General features: G+C 47.2%; 1 protein-coding gene across 6 annotated transcripts in view; it reads right to left on the reverse strand.

Moving 5' to 3' along the window:
* The window catches only part of PDZD2 (PDZ domain containing 2), a 373,328-nt gene that overhangs the window by 245,199 nt on the left and 105,968 nt on the right, over positions 1 to 22,161 (reverse strand). The window contains exon 2 of one of the 6 annotated variants that reach the window (XM_033421312.2): positions 21,236 to 21,350. The exons of 4 other annotated variants lie outside the window; for them this stretch is intronic. The gene's annotated coding sequence lies outside the window, so the exon portion shown is untranslated. Of the gene's footprint in view, positions 1 to 16,028; positions 18,120 to 21,235; positions 21,351 to 22,161 lie in introns of those variants that run through there. One more of the 6 variants, XM_049707990.1, reaches the window with a different exon arrangement.

The following is a 22,161-nucleotide window of genomic DNA, read 5'->3' on the forward strand; positions in this document are numbered from 1 at the left end:
AAGCAAGTCAACATCCATGCAGTGACAGGAAAGGAATCCTCATTTGACCTCTTCCAGGCGGGACATCAGAATTAGGGAAAGAGAGACTTCCCTGGTGGTGCAGTGGTTAAGAATCTGCCTGCCAATGCAGGGGACACGGGTTCGAGCCCTGGTCCGGGAAGATCCCACATGCCGCGGAGCAACCAAGCCTGTGCGCCACAACTACTGAGCCTGCGCTCTGCAGCCCACGAGCCACAACTACTGCGTCCACGTACCACAACTACTGAGCCTGCACTCTACAGCCCGCGAGCCACAACTACTGAAGACCACGCGCCTAGAGCCTGTGCTGCACAACAAGAGAAGCCACCGCAATGAGAAGCCCACACACTGCAACGAAGAGTAGCCCCCGCTCGCCGCAACTGGAGAAAGCCCGTGTGCAGCAACGAAGACCCAACACAGACAAAAATAAATTTTAAAAAATAATAATAAAAAAAAATTAGGGAAAGATTGTGAAGGCGTGTGATACATGAGTCCGCGTGTTCTCAATGGCCCCCAAGGCTACTTGTGTGTCATCTTGGCCTTTAAAAGGGTAGTGAAACCGAGCACGACCCTTTGGGGCCCTCCAGGGTACTAAAGCCTTTCGGTGTCCCCCATTTCTTGTTTTTAGGAAAAAGGCTTCAGCCTCCTAGACCGTCCCTGAGTTCCAGAGGGCAGATTCAAACAGTTAATGATTAGAACAATAGAGGCCCAGGACTCCTAGCTCCTCCAGAAGGGATATACATAACAATACGATACAAATCTCTGAGTTTTTCTACAGGAACTAGGGTCCCACCCAGGTGGAGGATGGGAACTTCAGGCTGAGCACAAGCAGGAGGACCCCAGACTGGCTGGAACCAGAAGGCTGATGAATGAGATTCCTGCAGCACCACCCAGCTACCTCACCACTGACCAATCAGAGGAGGCCACACACCCTGCAGCCTTTAAAAATTCTTTGGAGCATGAGTCGCCCTGTTCTCCTTGCTTGGCCCTACCATAAACATTTCCTGCTCCAAACTCCAATGTTTCCGTTTTGGGGGCCTCACTGTGCGTTGGGCACAGGAACCTGGGTTCGACAGCTGTGGGAGTGTTGCCAGAGCTGCTCCAGGTCTTTGCTCACAACCCTCCAACCCCCACCTTTAGCAGGAGTTAACATAAATCTTTAGGTTAAAGAGTCCAGAGATAAGAAAGGAAGGGAAAAACAAACAAACAAATTAAAAAAACCAGATGGAACCAGCTGGGACCAAGATGGCGACCAATCTGACCTCCAACAGACCTTGAGTCTCATTATATGTTGATTTTACTACATTAGCATATTAAATGACACACCTACCAGAGGCCTTGACTGGACATTAGGAACAAGAAAAGGGATAGTAAGCAGGTGGCACCCCACTCCTTCAAAAACGCCCTGCCCCTTCCCTGGTAGACTAATGCATATGCCTTCCCATCATTAGCCTCACTCCTCCTCCTTTTGTCTTTACTCTTTAAAATTAAATCCCTCTTACCACATGGGCGAGAAGTTGATCTGTGCACTTAGTTCCCCCTTCTCCATCCTTTGGCCACTGAATAACGCTTATGCTGTGTGCATCTCAGCTTCAGTTTCATTATTCGGCTGCTTGAACCAGAACAGGAAAAGAACCCTCCCCCAGCCGCGGCGAAGAGCCTCAGCCAGCCTAGGGCCCGAGCAGGGTCCATAGGACTTAGTTCCGTAACAGGAGAAAAACGAAGTAGAGAGAAAATAAGATCAAAGTTTGTAGAAACAGAAAGGAAATAGGCCAGAAATCATCGATTGTACTCTGGGCATGAACCTTGGGGAGAAGCCTGGGGAAATGAAGAGGTTGGACCCACTGTCTAAGATCCTGCTGTTACTGTGTCTGTGCTAATGTCCAGGGGCATGTGCATAGTTAAAAGATGTGGCTGGGGAAGGTCACTGGTAGGCTAGAGAAATGCCACAAGGTGAGCCTGACCTTGGTCAACTTCCCACCATCCATTTCTTCAGGCTCCCAGGCTCGGAAACATGAATTCTGTCAGCACATTGAAAGATAGAGACATACAATTACCAGCAGGAAAGCTCATTCATTAACTTTCAGTTGGAAAATACAATTATTAAGTGGGCAGGATGTTTGCATGAACCTGATCAATGCCTGTTTTCCCCGCAGGCAGGCTGCAGAGGACAGCAAACTGCAGAACAAGGAGAACCAGGTGAGCATAGGAGGACTCCCCAGCTAAGGCACTCCCTCCTACTCCAGCCTGGCCTTTGCAAAGGGAACTGTCCATATAGCCAAGATTCCCCTCCACCTGACGACATTTGAAAAGGTGTCACCCACACCTGGCTCCTGGAGGTTTTTGCCCTCTTCTCTGCCCTAACTACCCCCCTTCGATCTACACCCCTTTCTCCTAACCACATACTATATAACATCAGTATGGTATGATTTCTATCTTTTGAATTATGAGCACAATCATAGTTTAGTCCATCCTCCCCAAGATTCCTTTGATTTTATGTTTTTATGGACAGTTTCTTAACTTGGATATTCCTGAGGCTGGCTATTCAACCGTGCATGATGTATTTACTAGTTTAATTATCAACATAGAAAACTTGTCTTTATTTCTGAGGTCAGGGTTGTGAGGCGGGGGTCTCACTATTGCCCCCAAGTACCAAGAATACCTTCCAGATTTAACCAAGCTACAGGAGGCCACAAAGTGGTCACACAGCAGCCCCTCCTCAGCACGGCTTTGATCTGCCCAGACTGGTGCATGGGAGAGCTTGAGTGAGGCGAGGGCAGGAGGGACAGAACTAAAGTCAGGAAGAAAAAGCCAGGGGAGTCAATGCTCTTCTCACCGCTCTAAACCCAGAGCCCTGCCGAGGAGCCTTATGCCACTGAGGTTCCAGACGGCTCTAGCATTTCCCAGAGCCCTGCGGCCCCGCGGCAGCATCCCCGCTACACAGATGGGGCAGCAGATTGAGAGGGGACCTGCGATTCAGTTGGCAGGCAGAGAGCTAGGTGTCCATGACGTCACCCAGCAAACTCTCACTTGGGATTGGAAGCACATTCTCATCCATCAGGCAGACCCTCTGGCCAGGCTGGAAATTGGAACCAAAAAATCCTTTCTAGTTCTCTGCATTGGAGAAAATGTAGGCGCTGGGGCACAACTATTTGGGAGACATGTAGATGGTTGAGTCCATTATGGGTTTAAAGTTTTAGGACAGTAATCTAGCTTTTTCTAAACCTGCAGAGATAAGTGCTATGGAAAAGAGATGCTCCCAGGCACCCTGCTGGTGTGGGGAATTACCAAGATTAGCAAATCTGCCATTACCTGCCACCCACGAAGTTCCTTTGAAGCACTTCCAACACGCTTTAAGCATCCTGGTCATTCCCCCTGCAAAGCTGAGCACGTGCCAGACTCTAAAGGAATCCTGTGAAAATAACTGAAGACCTGCTCTCAACTTGAAATCGCAAGTCTCTTCACCTGAGGGGGTGATTAAAAACTTGGCCCACCTCCCCATGCAGATGTTCTTGCGCCCTGCCTGGCAGGCCCCAGTCGCTGGCTCTGCTCTCTCCTGCTCTGTCTTGTTACCCCCTTCATGTCCACTGCTCTCCAAGACTCTCTCCATTTCACCTTCCACCCAAGTCCTTTCCCACGAGTCTCATGACCAGAAAAGAAATGGAAAGAAAGACCCTGTGTGCCTGGGTTCTACAAGATAAACACAGATTGAGACAAGGAGGATTCCTCAGAGAGGAATCGTTCATTCATTCACTCGTTCTTTTAACAAATATTCATTGAGCGCAGTAAACAAAGCAACATCCTCACCCTTAGGAACTTAAAATCTGAAGCAGTCTTCCAAAGCTGGGCCAAGTCTCAGAATCACTGGAGGCCATGGTGGTTTTCAGGTAACTGCATTTTTAACAAGCGTTTCAGGTAATTCTGATGTAACAGGACTTTGAAACTATTCATTGGGTAGAACAAGAGGTGCCACAACTCCATGACTCAGAATGGAGACCATGGGAGGAAAGTCAACTCTAATATCCTAATGTTTCAGGAGCCCCCTCATTTCTCATTCATGTAGGGCTGTTAGATTTAGCAGGTAAGAATATATAGTGCCCCATGAAAGGATGCTCAACATCATTAGTTACTAGAGAAATGAAAATCAAAACCACAAGGAGGTATCACCTCACACCAGTCAGAATGGCCATCATCAAAAAATCTACAAATAATAAATGCTGGAGAAAGTGTGGAGAAAAGGGAGCCCTCCTACACTGTTGGTGGGAATGTAAATTGTGCAGCCACTATGGAGAACAGTATGGAGGTTCCCTAGAATACTAAAAGTATAGTTACCATGTGATCCAACAATTCCATTCCTGGGCATATATCTGGAAAAGACGAAAACTCTAGCTCAAAAAGATACATGCACCCAAGTGTTTATAGCAGCACTATTTACAATAGCCAAGACATGGAAGCATCCTAAGTGTCCACCGACAGATGAATGGATAAAGAAGATGTGGTGTATATATACAGTGGAATATTACTCAGCCATAAAAAAGAATGAAATAATGTCACCTGCAGCAACATGGATGGACCTAGAGATTATCATATTAAGTGAAGTAAGTCAGACAAAAACAAATATCACACGATATCACTTATATGTGGAGTCTAAAAAAATGATAGAAATGAACTTATTTACAAAACAGAAACGGACTCACAGACATAGAAAATAAACTTATGGTTACCAAAGGGGAAATGAGGGGGGGGGAATTAGGAGTTTGGGATTAACGGATACACACTACTATGTATAAAAGAGATAAACAATAAGGGCCTACTGTATAGCACACAGAACTATATTCAATTTCTTGTAATAACCTATATGGAAAAGAATCTGAATATATATATATCTGAATCACTTTGCTGTGCACTGAAAACTAAGACAACATTGTAAATCAACTATACTTCAATTTAAAAAAAAGAATATATAGTGCCTAGTTAAATATGAATTTCAGATTAAAAATGAGTAATGTTCTAATATAAGTATGTCCAAATATGTAGTATATCTTAACATATATACGCACCATGCAATATTTGGGACATACTTATACTGAACTTGTATTCATCGTTTATCTGATATTCAGGTTTAACTAGATGTCCTATATTTTACGTGGCAACTCTATACCTACTCCATCCCAAATGAAGCTCTTAGAGCCTTTGACCTGCATGCCTTCTCTGCCCTTTATGAAGCAATCCTACCCAGCATCTCTATCCCTGCCTCAACAGGTCTTTCACTTCCTCCTGGATGCAAACATCACCCATGGGCCAGGGTCACCCACACGAGGTAGGCAGAGAGTGAATGAGTCAGCTCCAGGATCATAATTCCTCACCCTACTCAGAGGAACTTCTCTTCCCAGCTCCCTGTCACCTCACCCTCTGGTCTCATGTGCCCAAACCTGCTACTCCTGGCCCAGATGCCATCCTTGAAAGCCCCTGCTTGTCTGGACTCTGTAAATACTGGTCCTCTCTGGCCAGCTGACCTGTTGTTCTATATAGTACAACTGTGTCATAAAGATGAAAGGAGACAAGGAATAAAAAAGTTTGATGATCTTAGGACCACAATCTTCTGTAGATTTACAACCACAAACTGTTTTTATCAGTCTGTTTATTTTTCTGGGTATGATTTTATTTCAACAAACTAGCTAAAAAAACTGTTTGAAAGTCACTAGAGTATAGAGTTGGCAACCAATTCTATGGCTTATTTTGAGTTGTAGAGGACACATCTGACTGTCTACCCAGGATCTGTTCTCTCTTTTTTACTCCCTAACAGAATTCTGGTTTTTGTTTTGGAATTCATCCAATCTCTTCTACACAGTAGGTGCCGCAGCTGTAGAGATGGGCCTGACTGATCAATTGTAACACCCTTCCCTTGCCAGCAATGGTTTCAGGAAAGGTCAGGTGACCCAACACTGGTCAACGAGTCAAGGTGAAGCCTTTCAGGGGTCTTCTGGAAAACTTTTCCTCACTCCTAAAATAAAGTGCCAAGAAGTGATGATCCCTCTTCTTCCTCTGGATGTCATCAGGGCTGAGTTGGATGGCTAGAATTGCTGCTGCCATCCTGATACCAGCCTGAGATGAAGCTTAATGCTGAGGATGGCAGAGTGAGAGGGAAAATGAAGTTGGGACCTCGATGACATTGTGGACACTGGAGAACCACTAAATATCCTTTCTGTTGAAGCTGGTTTGGATAGGATCTCTATTACTTGTACATGTACTTAGAGCTTCTATTAAAAGGGAATGTCAAAGGCAGACATTTAAACTTCTGAGATCTGCAGCAGTAAACGTGGATCTACCTGTCCCTATTTCTCTCCAGAGGGCAGAAATTTGCTCTTCCTTATTTCCCTATGGATATTACCCATAGTAGGAGCAGACTTGACTAGCTTTCCCTTTTCTATGAGTCTGAATAGAAAGAGCACTAGTTTAATGTTTGTTGATGAAGTGTTGAAAGTAAATTTACTGCTCCCTCGGGCAAAACCTCCATATTTAAGCATCTTCATACCCACAAGAAGTAGCACATGATGTTTGAACTGACTTATGCATTTTTCTCTGGAGCACAGGCAGCTGCATAGGCCAGAGTCCCTCACACATGTTTAAGGAGCAGAATTCTACAGCTCATGGTCAGAGCTCTGGACCAACTACACCACACTCTACTTTCATGCCCTTGAATTCTCCTACCCACTTCCCCTCCAGTGAGTGCTGAGCTAGCCCCCTGGCTTGGGGCTCCCACTCTGGAAACTCTACCCATGCTGCCTTCTCCTGTTTCAAACATTTCTATAAACCTATACATGACTTCTTCAGAAGAGGGCTGACTCTGGGCTGTTGACTCCGAAAAAGTGAGTTTGCGTCTCAGGTACTCTAAATGGTACAGTAAAGCAACTAGAAACTAATGACATCTTCAATCCACCAGCAATGACACAACTAAAGTAGGGGATGGCTCCAAGCCAGGGGCTCTTATTTCAATATGGTAAGACCGAGACACAGTCAAGGAAGAAAAGAAAATATAATATGGATTAATCACGGACACTAATAAAAACCAACACACAAAACTGGCAAGAGGATAAAAACAGACATACCAAAACGAGGCCAATTCATTCCATAAACATTTACCGAGTGCCTGCTACCCTGTGCCAGGCATGACCACAAGTTGCCAAAAATACAAACTAAGTTCTGTTTCTGCCCTCAAGAGAGTCCCAATTTTCCTAGGGACAGACACATAAATAAATTAAGATATATCTTACCAAATGAAAGAATTCACAAAGTGGGAACTGGGGGAGGTGGGAGTCATTTACACAAGCCAACTCATATGGAAATCTCAGAGTAAACACGTAGGCGTTCTATTCAGACAAAAAAATGGTGGCGTGGAAGTTGTGGGACCTGGTGGGAGGGGGTGGGAGGTTAGTATGTGGATTCGGGCTGGTTATGTTTGTTTGGCCTTCCCTCCTATCCCGAGGAATTTGACCTTCCACACTGTAGGCAATGGATTTTGGTTGTTTGGGGGTTTTATTTACGTAATTATTCAAGCAAGGAAATATGACCAAATTTGTGATTTCGTTCTAGAAAAGTATCAAAATGGGAAAATGAGGAAGAAGGTTACCAAGTCGTTATTGCTGTTTTCATTCCTCAACAATCTCTCTGAGGGATATTCTCAAAAATAACTGTTTTCATCTCAGGGAAGTAAGTCCATGAGTGGTTTTTCACCTTTAAACATCTGCATTTTCTAAATACTTATGAACATATATTACTTTGCTGATTTTAAAAACAGTTTTTGTGTGTGTGTTTGTGTGTGTGGAGAGATACAGATGGGATTTCTATAGACTCAGTGAGACTAGACATCAGGAAGACCCCTTAGAATAATCCTCTTGGCTCAGGTGTGATATATGATCACCTGGACCGAGGCAGTGGGGACCACGTGGGAGTAGCTTCTTGGGCTATTTCAGAGGCAGAGTTGACCAGTCTAGGTGACCACTTGGAAGGAGGTTGGTGGGGAAAGGGCTAGAGAAGAGGAGTCAGAGATGACTCAGGGGATTGGAGAGACCTGGGGCTTACCCAGCAGAGAGGCCCCTTATTCACGCTGGTTCTGTTCCTTGCCTCTTACACTCCAGGCAACTGAATGTGGCCATCTTGTCAGGGCCAGACTAGACTTCTTGCCATCCTCTATTCACACGACAGAGGTAGAGGCGAAGGCCAAGTCTTCCCTTCTTAGAACTGCAATAGTGGACTCCCCCCACCGTGCCCACTTACAATACCCCGAGCCCCGCACCTAGGCAGTCTTAGTTGGAAACTCCCTGTCTGAACTCACCGGGCCTGGGAGAGCCAGGTTTGTTATCAGAAAACTCAGCCTCTTTGAAGGCAATTAAAACTCCAGTGTGGGAGACCTTTGGCACCAACTACTTTTTCCACCTAGCCGACTCTTACCATAGATGTAATGGTCCACCAGGCCAGGAAGGCCAGAGTGATGATACCTAGAGCCAAGCGTGAGAAGACCACACACACACACACACACACACACACACACTGCTTTGTGAGTGCAGCCCTCCACTCCCTCTGCCCCTTGCAATCTTCCAAAGCTCCCATTCAACAAGGAAAACATGGATCTGATTAGCGGGTTTGACATGGGCCAAACAGTTGCAGGCCCATTCTCATCCACCGGAGGAGGGCCAATTCCCATCCGAAAGAAAAAAAAAAAAAATGAGTAACAACTCTAGAGCTGAGCTGGCTGGGCCCAGGGGAAGGAGAGTAAAGGACAAAATTGCCTCCATTAAGTCAAATCCATCCTAGCATAATGGATTGTAGAATCAGTTCCAGATCACCATTTGCTTGATCACATTACTCTTGTCATTTTTTTTTCCAACTACATTTCTATTCCTGCCACCTAATAAAGTTCAGGTCCACTCCCCACTCACGTGAGGGTCTCCAGAACATGAGAAACAGGCAAATTCTAACTAGAGGGCGACATTTACAATTAGCGGCATAGGCTGTGATCTGGCTCTAAATTCCGAAAGGAAAACGATTTTGATTCAAAAAGTAAGTAATTTGATAAAGACAACTTTCAAAAGTTTAGGTGTAAGACTTTTGCACTATATTGTGAGGGAGGCGAGGCTAATTAGAAAACAAAACTTAGTCAGTGGTGTGCTCTTGATGGCCCCCAAAAGCTGATTGGTAAATTATCAGGAATTTTGCAAGCTGGTTGACATCACGTTGGTAGTTGGAAATCAGCTATGGTGGGCGCATTTACACCATGGAAATTGGCAAATGCTACAAATCATGATGGCCTCTCCCTCAGGCACTTATAAAACATTTACCAGCACACACAGCTGAGTATGATCCTCTTTTCATTTAAAGGTCTATTTATATACGTGTGTGTGTGTGTGTGTGTGTGTGTGTGTGTGTGTGTGTGTGTGTGTGTGTGTGTGTGTGTGTGTGTGTGTGTGTGTGTAAAAAGCCAGAAAGTACAATAGCTAAAATATTAACTATTTTAATTCCAGGTGATGAGACTAACAAGTACTTTTATCTTCTTTTACCTTATATTTTTTCCTACAGTGAACATGTATTCTTCATATAATAACCAACCTTCTGGCAAAGGGAGCAGTTCCTTTCTCTTCTGAGCTCTCTGACTCACCCCTTTCCTCTCCTTCTTCTCCTTTAAATTTCCTCCTGCTCTGACCTGCCAGGTTTTTATTCCCTGTGTAGGGTGCTGCTGAAATCCCAAGCTACTCACCTACCCCCAGGCAGGCAGAACGCCAAGTAATGAGACCAGGTGAGCAGGCGCCAGGCTCCAGGTGCACAGAGCCCAAACTCAGCCCACGCTAGGCTCAGCTGTGGGTGGACGGGGTGCGGGACTGGCTTCTGCCCTGGCCGTAAAGCTGGTACTGGTGATGTAACCAAAGAGCAGTGACCAGCTGGGGAGAGCACGAGTCTCAGCCCAGGTGACCCCATGCTCTGTGGATGGGACCACACCACCCTTCCATGTATTCATATCTGCTTTCACCCGCTGCACACTGGCCCTTCCAGTAGGTTTACAGAGCAGGGCAACCACTCTCAACTTTCACATCTAGTATCTCTCTGTATCCTTGCCATGGCGGGGTGTTCTCTCAGTTTACTAGACATAAACCCAGACACAGAAAGCCTGAGTGATTTGCCCAAAGTCCCCCAGCCAGGAGCAGAGCTGGGACAACGATCCAGGTATTAATCCTGAAGTTCAGGTTTTTTCCCTTGACTATATCAAATATATCATAAGACCCTGAACTTCCAACTGTATAGTTTGAATGAAACGAGCTCCCATTTTCTCATGATTAAAAAAGTCTAAGACAGCCTTTTTGAGTAAAGGAAAGGGGCTACTAACCCCAGTCTGACTTGGTTTTGGAACCAGTTTCTGCAGGAAGGTAAGATTCCACGATGCTTTCTTCCTACTTTCTACATATTCCCTGTACGAGAGACTTTTGAGTGTGGGGTGAATGCTGGCATTATTGCTGGTTGCTTCTCGAGCATTTTCACTTCCTAATCCCACAGACCCACCTGCTTCCTCCAAATTCCCCACCTCTCATGAGGCTGAGAGGGCTGGGGTACTGAGGACTGTCCAACGCTCCACGGGATCTCTTCAAGCAGACAGAGGACAACGTGTGTGTCCACCGTGTAATCCAGCTCTAGTCGAGGGCCTCCTGGCTCTGGTTACTCAGCCGGCCTGCAGAAACTTCTGGTTGGCCGACGACTGGCAGAGAGGCCTGGCCCCGTGCAGAGGGGAATCCCTCTAAAATCAGGAGGGGCTGCCCTCCAGGTAAAAGTGTCTAGGAACTAACTCACGAGCAGCTTTAGAAAAAAGGCAGCAATGATTTCAAAGTCTTGTGAGCTAACCTGTGAGCCAGAAAGGATTTTAAAATTTTATCCAATATCCTTTAATGCTGTCCTTGGGAGGTGAAGGAATCACCATGATATATAAGACAGGGCCAAGTAGTTGGGGCTCGGGTGCCCAGTCCTGCCCCCCTCGATGCCAAATGGAGTACATCCACCTTTTTTTTGATGTATGTTGGGTTTGCTTATCAAAATCTTACTTTAAGGAAGGGTCCCAGTACCTAAAAAAAATAGTTAAGTTTGAAAGTTACTCATCTAATCTAACCATGTGTTAAAGAGGTTGAAGAAAGTGAGGCCCAGGGAGGCCAAGTTCAGGTGGAAGTGAGTGGAAGGGCCGGGTCTTTCCACTATGTCCACAGCCACTCTTGCTTCAACCGTCCTTTGACTTGGCAGGCAGTTGACCTTGGCCTCATGAAACACTCCTATCTTTCTGGTCTACCACAGGCCTGGCTCTTGCCAGTGAGGAAATGATCTACTCGTTTTCAATTTGGACCTGGCTCCACCACCTGCATTCGCCTCCTTCTTGACTTAGATTTCCTGTCCATGGATGCTGGCCAATCCAACAGCAGACCTGCCAGACTCTGTCTTACCTCCACATCCTCTGCCTCTCCGCACGGTGCAAATCCACACCGACTTTGGTGGTCCTGGGAACTGCCAAAACACCCCCATTGACCTGGGATGGAATAGACTGTAATAAACTCAGTGCCCTATGCCGAGTCTGCCCTGACTCAAAGTTACTAAAGATGCTGCTGATAAACTTAGGGAGGACAAGATAGCTATACACAACATAAACACCAAAATACACTGCAGCAACCACACAGAGACTGGCAACCCCCCCGCCAAGAGTTCTGAATAGTTACATGAATAACAAAACAGTCACAGACAAGCCCTATATCACTCTCTACTTCCTCTTTTGTCAAATACAGAGTGGCAGAATTTCATCTACTGTCACAGAAGGTCCCAATTTATGAACAAATACATTAGACTCAAAGCTCATTCCCAAGCAGTTCCATTAAATCGTGCTTATTTGTACAACCGAAGAATTCTTCCTTTTACAAATTGCATCGTTGCAATGTCTCCTTTAACAGCAAGCTTCTCTAATGATTTAACCACACACTCTGCTTTACACACACACACACAAAAGAAACCGTGCAAAATTTTCAAGACCACAACTCCTGCAAAAAGCGAGGTACACTGAAAAAATGAAAACGGTAGGCAAAAGAAAGTGAAAAGACAGAAGGCAAGACCCAGAGCTGAGGCCATTCACAGCATAGTTGCTTTTTTTTTTCCTAACACTGAAAATCTAAGAAAGCTGCTGGTACAGCAGAGAAACTGCCTTGGTTTGTTACTTTACACATAAAGCTTCCCTCTGAGTGCAAGCGTGTAGAGCTCTCCAAGCCACTAGATTTCGTTTGTATCAGACAATTCTGGGATGGCCATTGCTATGAGCGCCTCTCTCAAGGAATCTGGCCTTGTCCAAGGAATCCCAGAGCCCTAAAGACCAGGTGAGTTAGTGCCCGTTCTGGGCCTTCTGAGTATCCTAGCCCTCTTTACAATTTCTAACCCCCGCTGACAGCCAACCATAGCCAGTGAACAGGGAGTGCCCCTGGGCTACCTAGACTACAGCCACTCAGAATGAATTCCCAACCCCAGATAAGCCCCCAAACACTGTCTCCCCTCCAAAATGCACATGAGACTCGCTGAAGCACACATGAGGGATACATCCATTGACTCCATTGGTTCCCTTTGGCCCACACGTCTCACGGAGCCTGACTTGCACAGGCTTTCTTCTAGCCTGGGGGAGACACAAGAGTGTGAGCGTGAGGTCAGATCCCAGGCCTCTGACACTGCTTGGGCTTAAGAAGCCGCGATAAAACTAAATCATCTGACACTTCTTCATCCTCTTTTCTTTCTTTTTTTTTTTTTTTTTTTTTGCGGTACCCGGGCCTCTCACTGTTGTGGCCTCTCCCGTTGCGGAGCACAGGCTCCGGACGCGCAGGCTCAGCGGCCATGGCTCACGGGCCCAGCCACTCCGCGGCATGTGCGATCTTCCCGGACTGGGGCACGAACCTGCGTCCCCTGCATCAGCAGGCAGACTCTCAACCACTGCGCCACCGGGGAAGCCCCCCTCTTTTCTTTTTCTTCCACAGACAGAACAGCTTCCAAATGGGACCTACTTTCCTTTGTTTGTGATTATGCAAAACTCACAATGCTTTTCCTTGAGCCTGACGAGTATTTTCAGTGACATGTCTTTCATTTTTGCAAAGAGTCAGCGTCAGCCTGCCAGAGCATGTAAGTCTTGGTGAAATGACCGAAGAGGGCAGATAAGTTATAAGGACTTCACTGGGGGACCCGTAAGAAACTTCACTGAGCTCAAGGAAAAACAACAACAAAATCCAGATCTGGTTCCTTGAAAGGCATTAATTAGCATTTAGTCCAAAAGTTTTCATCAACAAGAATCAAGACGTTATTGATGAGCTAAGTGTCTCCAAAATTCCTTACCATAGCCTGTGTCCTGTGATTGTGGACTCCGGCCTCGCTGGAGCCCTGCCACACTCCGAAAGCCACTCAGGCACACCCAAACTCTGCATCTTGCATTAAAAATTAATTGACTTCTTCCATTTTTCAGTGAATCAGAACACAACAGGATTTTAAAATATCAGGAGGAACAATTTAAAAATAAAAGCCAGCCTCCTAGCCTGGGTGGAAACCTCGCTCAATTAGTCAAAATTAAGTTGATATTGATTTTTTTTGTCCTACTTGTAAACTCGGAGGCTGTGCACTTTTTAATGTCTGATCGGCTGTCCTTTTCTGATATCGAAATGCCAAATTACAATGGGTAATTGGAAAACATTTGCTTGGTGATTTTTGAAACGTCGCTGCTGGTCTGAAGTCTGGCTCTAGGGTTCCGATCCAAAGCTTCCCTTTTATCCTCAGTGAGGTGAAACAGAGCCTGGTGAATGTTTACTGGACAAATTGTTCAAACTAGAAACAGACTTGCAGCCTCGGAAGCCAACTATGTTGGCCTCCATCCAGGTTAGTTGAGCTTCATGCCCCATCCAGGCTGTCTGGTCAGCACTGACTCAAAGACAAGCCACTCAAGCCTGAGGGGTCTGGAAAATCACTGTGTCCGGGAGGTACTCACAAGCACACATCCACCCTCTCCAATGTAAGGACACAGAATTCAAGCTCCTTGAGCATCGCCTCCTGTGCAAACTTAATTCCACTACTGTTAAATAGTTCCAATTCATTCACTCATTCATTTCTGAAAGCATTTACTGAGAACCGCAGGGGCAGCGCCGTGCTCAGGCAGTACAAAGGTGAACAAAACAGGCGTTGTCCCCATCTTTAGAGAATTTGTGAGTGTGAAGATTGGGAATTACAAGCGTTACACGAGGGGAAGCAGAGGGCGCCGTGGGTTCTCAGCCTCAGCCTCTCGCCTCTCCCTACGTGTGAGGCCCTGTGATCCCTCCAGCCCTCTACCTACCCCTGCTCAGCACCGTCAGTAATTGTCGGGGCAGCCGTTAACATCTGGCAGGAAAGGCTGGAGAGCGGCTCAGCAGTATATACCCCTAGACTCCGCACCAGTTCATCCCCCGTCGCTGCTTCGGTCCTGATCATGCTCTCAGTTCTAACCACCGAGCCTCATCTATCTCTTGCTACTTCCCATCTTAGCATCTTGAAGACCGCCCTGCCTCTTGCACTGACAGCTGGAGTGTGTTGCAAGCTGCCTATCAGCCCGCCCTTCACTGAGTTCCACCAGCCTTTGGAGACCCTGGTGCAGCTGTTTGCCTGAACCACAGCGTGCTATTCGTAGATCTCTATGATATGAAATCCTGCCCACCTCTCCTGGTGGACAGAGACCTAACTCCAGGACCTGGTTCCACGCACCTGGTACCACCTATCCTCTTGCCATTGGCTGAACCAAGGCTCTAGGTGCAACAACTCAGAAGGAAGCACTGATCTCACAGGTGAAAAGATAGGCTAGTAAAGAAGCCACTGTTCCAAAGGAGTGGATCTGGTTGTTCCCAATGTATTACTCTGCCTTCAAATACATCACCAAAAAATATCTGGCGAGGGATCTCCCTACCTAAATTGGGACAAAGGGAAAATGGCTAAATACCAGTTGGCATAAGGGACCTGGATAAATCCTCTCAAGAAGTATGGGTTAAGAACAAACCAGGGGGCTTCCCTGGTGGCACAGTGGTTGAGAGTCCGCCTGCCGATGCAGGGGACACAGGTTCGTGCCCCGGTCTGGGAAGATCGCACATGCCGCGGAGCGGCTGGGCCCGTGAGCCATGGCCGCTGAGCCTGCGCGTCCGGAGCCTGTGCTCTGCAACAGGAGAGGCCACAACAGTGAGAGGCCCGCATACTGGAAAAAAAAAAAAAAAAGGAACAAACCAGGAAGCAAGACAATGAGCCATGACCTCAGGCTCAAAGGAGATCATGCATGGAAAAGTGAGGGCCTGAGGGAGGACCCTGAGCCTGCAGGCAGGCACTACATGCTCACACTGCCCAGCTCTGCGCTGCCTGGCCGGTAGTGTGGCCACGGGCGACTATTTCATCTCTCTGGGCCTCTGTCCTCATCATTAAAGCTGCAGATGGTAAGGCCATCTGAAACCTTTAAATAGGCCTCCTCTTCGAGCTGGTGGATGGATCTTTTATAAAACATCATCAAAATGGGTCAAAACCATCATGTAGAAGAGAAATGTATACAAGGTATTGAGTCATCTAGTTTGAAAGATCAACTCAGACAATGAAAGGTCTGAACTGAGGAACAGGTACAGAGCTGCCAGCCATGTTCTACTGAATGACAGTTCCAAGAGCCACCGGACTGAAAAGGGTTCCATAATCAGGTACATTTGAGAACTGCTGTCTGCTGCACACCCTTCCTAGAGTCAAAATTCCTACTGAAGGCTCTGAGCAGTCCTGTACTGTAGACACCTGCTTAAGGCTTTCACCAGTGCTGTTAAAGCTTACTGACCATGGAACTCTTTTTTATATTTATTAGCATCTTTCAGATGTGGGCTTCCAAGTTTCAGACTATGGGATATAGGACTATAAAGGGAGTTTTTCTTTTTTAAACATAAAGAAGCAAAAACCAAGCAGGCATAATCTTAATTTACCATTTTGAAGCCTAGGCAACAGCTCACAGCTGGATACATATTCAAGGTCATAGCTGGCCTCAGCCTTCTCTTTCTTACTCACTGACCCTCGGGTCACTGCAAAGATATGGTCCAGCTGGGCGAAGTGGTGACCTCGGTCTTCACCAGCCATTTCTTATGGGGCCCGAGGACACACAGCATGCTGTCAGCAAACCAACCAACACAGAACTAAATCATGGTGATGTCTTCCTGCCTCAGGGACACGCCTCTGCTTGCTCGGAGACTGCTCAGGGGCAGCTAATTGCTTTTCAGCTCAGGGTACACAGCTTTCTCACATCCACTGTTCCCCGGGGTCATATTTTCTCAAGCTGCATTTTTCAGCGAATAGGGCAGGAGGAAGAGGAAAAAAGAAGAGAGGGCAAGAAGTGGTGGGCAGGAAATTGCTTTTTATCTTCATTGTAACTTAAATTACCATCTTCAAAATCCTTCACTTAAAACAATAAAAAAAAAGTCCTTTCCCAATCTTAGCTTTTGGGTGTAAAGTTGAAGTTTGAAGCTCCAAACTAGAGGGAAGTGTGGCCACTGATGCTCTGGGAGAGAGAAAGAGCATCTTCCATGGAGGAGTAGGAGGAGTTTCCTCTCTGGGCGCTGATACATTGGTCACCCTTAGCAGAAGTGTTGAAGGAGTGGACAGCAGGTGCCCTGCCCAGTGTCCTGGGGCTTGTCTCCTTAATGCTTCTGTCTTCAGTATTCCAGGGCCAGACCATCCCCCATTCATGTGAGGCCTCTACTGTGAGTCATTACACGTTGATCTCATATTTTATTATTTTATTATCCTCTATTTTCAAATTCTTTGAAGACTGATTGTGTGCTGTGGGCCACTTCCAACTTGTACTCACGTGACTGGCCTCAAGAAGCTGGTTTCATGCCCACCTGGGTTGCAGGAACCTCTTAACTGGTTTCTGGATTTCTCACAAAGTCAATTGGTCCATGTACAGTTGTTGAGTAGATCTCTTCCTGGGGAAAGGGGTGTCTGGGACTTCCTATTCTGCCATCTTGCTGACGTCACTTCCTCTCCACCTCCTCAGTTTCCATGTTCCTAAATTCATGTTATATGCGAGAGCACACACATCATTAAGATTCACATGACTTATTTGCCAGAGTAGTTCTTTCCCTCCCGTGCGGTCTGTGAACATCACTCTCTTTTTGTGGTAGGCGGTGGTTGTTACTAAGGATGGTGAGGGTCTTTATTCTTTTGATCTGCCCTAAAGAAGAAACCACACGGCTGGTAAGGGCAGAGCTCCACGGCTGAAGTGGACAGCGGGCTGCGTGCTGGGGACCCGCCCGGAAGACTGGGGACTGCTTTCCATAGGAAACAGGTCAGGTTGACAGTCCAATACCAGATGGCTAGTGGGGGCTACAGCCCTTGGCATGAGGTACCTTGTGGGCAGGAGCCAGAGGTCATGATGATGCTGGCAAGTTTCACCCTGGTATTAAGAAGTACTGAGGGCTACTCTCAGCGCCCCGCAGCTTCCTAGAACACAGACAGTGATGTCTCAGTCATTGCCCTCACAAACCAGTAACTCTTATTCAAAGGGAAAAGGCGTTTCTGATTTCTCATAACTCCCTTAGTGCTTAAAAAAAAAAACACATTCTTAATTACCCGCTCTCCTGAGCTCCACCTTGATTTCAAGTCAAATTATTCCCAGTTTGCTCATCACTGTGGGGAAGTGTGTGGCAGGGGGATGGGGGCAGGAGAAGAGGCTGAAAAATGCCTATAAACGTCAGGCTAAGTTTAAACACTCCAAGTGGGAAAGACACTAGAGATAGCAGCCTGGATTATCTCTCACATTCAGCCCTCCGTTTACAGTCGCCTCCTTCCCCAGTCCTGATTTATTTAATGCTTCCGTCTAATGAGCTTTGATTTGTGGCCAACGATTGCACTCAGCCAGCTGTACTCAAAACCACCATGACACATGGCTTCCATCAAAGTTGCTGCACGACTGTGAACTGGTTCAAGCGTTGAGCAGTCTCGCTAAAGGGAGGGAAAGGCCAACGCTAGCATGAAATGTGCTGGGAACTTTTGGAAGGTGAGTCGGGCATCAGAGGGAGTGACTGAGCGGGAAGGCAGACACCATGAAGGTGCTGAAATCGTGAATCAAGCTTGCGCAGCCGAACTTGAGGCATCTGGCTGAGGCCTGTCCTCTCCATCGATCACCATCATGGCTGTGGTCACAGAGAGCTGGGTCTTGAAGACCACTGGAGGTCACCCCACTGGGGTCCGCCCCCGGCCCTGGAGAAAGCACCTGGCTGTGAAACTTACAAGAAGAATTAGTCAAACACATGTTGGTGAGGATGTAGAGAAACTAGAACCCTCACATATTGCTGAGGGGCAGGTAAAGTGGTGCAGCGTCTCTGGAAAAGTTTGTCAATTTCTCAAGGAGCTGACACAGAATTACCATTTGTATTCTGAGGTATAGACCCCCGCAGAATTGAAAACAGGTGTGTAAACAGAACTTGTACACGAGTGTTCATGGCAGCACTGTTCACAACAGCCAACAGGTGGAAACAACTCAAATGTCCATCAGCTGAAGAATGAATAAACAAAATGCGGTATATCCACACAGTGGAATATTATTCAACCATAAAAAGGGAATGATATTCTGACACGTGCTACCATGTGGATAAACCTTGAAAACATTATGCTAAGCGAAAGCAGCAGGTTACAGAAGGCCATATGATTTCATTGACATGAACTATCTGAAACAGGCAAATCCATAGAGACAGAGAGCAGATTAGTGGGTGCCGGGGCTGGGGAGAGGGAGATGGGGAGGGGCTGCTTAATGGGAATGGGGTTACCTTCTGGGATGATGAAAAAGCTCTGGAACTAGAGAGCGGTTATGGTTGTGCAACATTGTGAATGTACTTAACGCCAGTTTAAAATGGTTAAGCAGTACATTTTATGTTTTGTGTACTTTACCACATGCACACATAAAAGAATTAGTCTTGGTCACTTATGTGCCTGCCCTACCCCTCAGCATTCTGGTTTTGTCCCTGTGCCTGCTGGTCTTCACCTCTGACTTTGCCCTTGGACAGTGCTTCTTGGACTCCCTGTGCTTCTTATTCTGGATACCGTGCTAGTGATTTCCAGGCGTCAGGTCTGCAGTCTGGCCCTGGTCTCAGCCTGCTCACATTAAGGCCTTCGGCTCCTGTTAACCCCAATATACAATCAAGAGAATGTGGTCACCCCTTCAGTCTGATATTACTGCTGCTAAATCAGTCTGGTCTTTACACAAAAATATAAATAGAGTCTATTCTATTATTCTGCTCATGACTTTAAAAATCCTATGTTAAAAAAAAATTTTTTTTAAGTAAAAGAAGATAAAAATCCTCAAGCCGTGTGACAGATATCCAGAGGCTCTGTCTAAATATTGACTGGCCATGGTGCCTCAACACAACGGCTCACGAATTCTCATTTAGCTTTTGGTGCCATGAAAATTTTTGAATGAGTTAACTTATTTCGACCACCTCCAGAAAGTAAGAAACTGCCTATTAAGCCAGTGTGCATGAACTGGTGGATTGTGAATATTCAAGTGGCCTTTCTCCTATAACATTTAACCAATTGGCATGAGATGCGGGCAGCAGAGACACGGTCTTCAAGGCATCGTGTCCATGGAATCCCATTATATGCTTGTTTATAATCCAGATGTCCAGATGCCCAGAGATTCTGGTTCAGGAAATTTCCATAAGGTCTCTTTGGCTCTTACACCTGATCCTTCAATGTCTGCTTCAAACTCTCCCGTAGTAAATATCAACTTGGCCACAAACTTACCCTCCATCTTTTGGGAGGAGGTACCAGGGGCAGTCCTGAGCCCTTAGCTTTCTCCTTTTCCTCTCTGAAACCTCTCATGCAAACTTCAACATCACATTTTCAACCATCTTCAGGACAAATCTAGTGGGATGCTCTGACTACGCTAAAATCTGGACTTTTAGACCTGCCTCTGTTTCTTCCCTCCAAGGGTACCAACATTCTAATTATTCAAATTCTGGGTGTTGTCTTTACTTTCTCCTTCTCTTTTATTTCCCCAAACCTATTTCTCTCCTTTAGAATGTCTCTCAGATTCTTTTTGCTATACTCTCACTGCTACCGCCCATTTGGAAGAGTCTGATTTCCTCCTGCCTACCGTGCAGTCAGTCATCAGGCTAATAACCAGACCGCTGCTGTTGTCATTTTTCCATTTTGGTGGCTCTTCCTGTGGTCGCTTTCCCATGTTATCTTCGTAAATTAAGAATCTACAACATCACATTTGAATTCCCATCCTGGCATTCAAGACTCTTGACAAGTTGGCCCCATCTTATCACTCAATACCTCCTAACGGCTCTACCCCACCACCCCACCCCACTGCTGCTCACATCACCAACAGAGTAAACACATTCCCACCCCAGAGCTTCTGCTCCGCTGCTGGCTTCTGAAATGCCCTTCCTCCCTCCTCCACCATATCACTCATTTAACAAATGTTATTGCAGCTACTGTGTGCTGGGGACGAAGTGCTTAGGGTACCTAAGTGTGGACAAAACAAAGAACTCTTTGAAAGAACAAAGAACAAAGAACAAAGAACCCATCACATTCCTATCACGTCCCGCGTCCCCAGCCCCAGAGCCATGCAGACATATCAAGGCTCCCCCTTAGGCGTGCTGCACCCCCAGACCAGAACCTGGGCACCTCCTCCACCGTCTGAGCTCTGGGGTGTCCCATCACGGTACCCCCTGGGCTGGAGGGGCTGCCTGACCCTGCTCCGCCCTCCCCGGCGTGGAGGCTGAAGGCGGGTAGCACGCCAGTGCTTCGAATTGCTCACAGACTGAACGAGATTTGTTGAGCCCCTGCTAAGTGTCAGGCTCAGAGAAGATATAAAATACAAGTGCCTTAAGGTCAAGGCACTCAAAAAGTTTCCACTCCACTGTGGGTGAGAACGGGAGGAGGCACCTCCCAGGAGAGGCGCCTGTGAACCCAGGGGGCTCGTGGACAGAGCTGCCAGCAGACAGGGGGACAAGACACACAAAAGAGAGGAGCCACCGCACCTCCCGCCTCCCCCCTGCCCCCCCACACCCCCCACCCCCCGGCCTGGGCAGTGACCGCCTCGAGCAGAAGGGACCAGACATGCAGAATGAATTAGGGAGATAGGCAGGAGCTGGAATGAACAGCACAATAAAAACAAGCGTTAATTCACCCTCAGAAGCCGGAGCACTTCACAGGGCGCGAGGTTGGGCCGACGGGCCCCGGTTGACCCCTTCTCTTGACGTGAGGCTCCCAGAAAAAGCACCGTCCCGCGCAGCTGGCGGCTCCTCGGGAGGAAAGGGACAGGGTCAGGGCGGACCTCTTGCGTACCCGGGACGCGGAAACTCGCCAAAGCTCTGGTGGGGTCGAGCCAACAGCAAAACCGCCCTGACCATTCTCTTTCACAGAGACTTTTCCTTAAGAATGCGCTGAGTGTCCCATCAGCCAGGAAGCTGTCCTAGCCCCTGGGAATGGCCATTAACGTTCTTAATACACTGTAACCTGCTGGCCCTTGTCGCCCTTGATTCAAAACAAAATGAGAGTCTAAGATGCATACAGGGCTGTTTTTATTTTGTTTCTTCATATTTGCTTAGCTAACTGGATTACTCATCATACTGAGGATTCTTCCAACTCCTGCCCCCAGGGGACATGGTGATTTTTCCCTTGGCCTCCCCAGCAGGGCCACCCTGCTCCAGCAACTTGGAAGGAGGCCCCCAGGTCACGTGTAGGGCAGTGCCCCGCCTCCTGCCGGGCTGGCCGCAGCGGGGACAGCCAGGACCCAAGCCCACGAGTGGGTGGAGGCATGAGCGCTCACTCTGGACTCGGGATCTAGGAGTTGTTTGGTGCAGGGGGCGGCACTGAGGGGCCAGAAGCAGCAGGACAATGTCCAGGGATACCCAGCAGTGTCGTGGGTGCCGAGTCAGCCCAGCATCCCCAGACCAGCCCTGTAAGCCGCCTGGCTGTCACCATGCAGTCCACCTGGATTCCTCCCTTCTGATCTTCAGGGCCCATTGGCTTCGTGGGCTGCTCAGCACAATAAATGCTTTTTCTGCTTTAAGCGTCCAGGGGAGGTCTGTTCCTCCACCAGGCCCTAGAGTG

The sequence above is a fragment of the Orcinus orca genome, chromosome 3 (genome assembly GCF_937001465.1).
Source record: "Orcinus orca chromosome 3, mOrcOrc1.1, whole genome shotgun sequence".
Classification (NCBI taxonomy): domain Eukaryota; kingdom Metazoa; phylum Chordata; class Mammalia; order Artiodactyla; family Delphinidae; genus Orcinus; species Orcinus orca.